Raw genomic sequence first — 1,362 nt, 5'->3', positions numbered from 1 at the left:
AGAGCTCCAAGGAGATTATGTTGAAAAATAAAAAAAAAATTACCCAAAAAAAATTGTTTTTATACTTCATTCTAAGGACTTATTGAACTACCCTCGTAGTTTCACTAATCAAATCAGTAATTTTTTGAAAAATGCATATAAATACAGAGAAATTTCAAAGGATTTTAAAATAGTTTAAGAGATTCCAAAGAATTTCAAATGATTTCGTTTTAAAATATTAAAAAAATGTTGTTATTGATTTTCAAAGAATTTATGTATTTAATATTAGAAAATAAGAATCGTTCAATCATTTGAGAAAATATTAGGGAATAAATTAAACTTTATTTCAAGGGATTTCTGAGGGTTTCCACAGATTCATAGGATATAAGGAAATTTCACTGATTTTAAAGGATTTTAATGATCTTAAGCTTTTTAAAACATAGTTTAGAGAATTTAAAGAAATTTCATTTTAAAGGTACAAATTTACATTCGTACATATGTTACATTGGCACATGCGTCCGTAAAATTTCTTACGATAAACAACATCTCATTAAAACTTTCTCGCAATAGAAAACATAATGTTGCAGCTAACAGTTTCGTAAAATTTTGTACAATAAGCAACTTCATAAACTATTTATCATAAAAAAAGCTACCCGGGTGGAAATACACCACCGGCCCAGTACTGGCCCAGTACAGCTTGCCGGAGTTCCAGTGCTGGCTGGATGTATTGGGCCAGTACTGTGCCAGTACTGGCTTGTAATGCTTGGCGGTACTGGCGTGCCAGCACTGGCGTAGTACCGACTGCCAGTACTGGGGCAGTACTGGAAAACCGCTGGCGTACGAAAATGCCAGAGTTAATTTTAAAAATGATAAAAAATTATTTAATTGTTTTAAAGACCATTCATTCATCACCATACGACTGCATATCATCCAAATATTATTTATAATTACAAAAATATAATTTTGAAAAAATTTGTTTAATTTTAACACCCACTATTTCTATAATCTAAAGATATAACAAAAAAGGTATTTGAAAAATAAATAATAATTGACTGCGAGTATTTTGTGAATACTTCTTAATGGCACTTCTTAGAATGAATACATTTATTACATTTTTAAACATTATATTACAAATAAAATTTCTAACGCTAAGGGGGACCGAACCTACATATTTATACAGTGTGTCCCATATTTATAGGGCCACCCCATATTTTAAGGATAATTTTTTTTCTATTGGAACAAACTGCACCAAATTTTTTGAGTGAATAAATGAGTCAAGTCAACGATTTTTCCTAAAATATAGAGCTCGCAATTCCATTCGTTCATTTATTTGGGCATTTTTTCGAAAAAATCGGTGTCCCAAATTATTAGGGCCACTAAAAA

General features: G+C 30.2%; 1 protein-coding gene across 2 annotated transcripts in view; it reads left to right on the top strand.

Annotated features, from left to right (window-relative positions):
• Positions 1-1,362, top strand: part of LOC117174267 (3-hydroxy-3-methylglutaryl-coenzyme A reductase) — a 116,929-nt gene that overhangs the window by 19,230 nt on the left and 96,337 nt on the right. The window lies entirely within an intron of this gene.

This window comes from Belonocnema kinseyi, chromosome 6 (genome assembly GCF_010883055.1).
Source record: "Belonocnema kinseyi isolate 2016_QV_RU_SX_M_011 chromosome 6, B_treatae_v1, whole genome shotgun sequence".
Lineage (NCBI taxonomy): Eukaryota > Metazoa > Arthropoda > Insecta > Hymenoptera > Cynipidae > Belonocnema > Belonocnema kinseyi.
The sequence above is the reverse complement of the archived record's forward strand: the minus strand, read 5'-3'. Positions and strand labels throughout refer to the sequence as shown.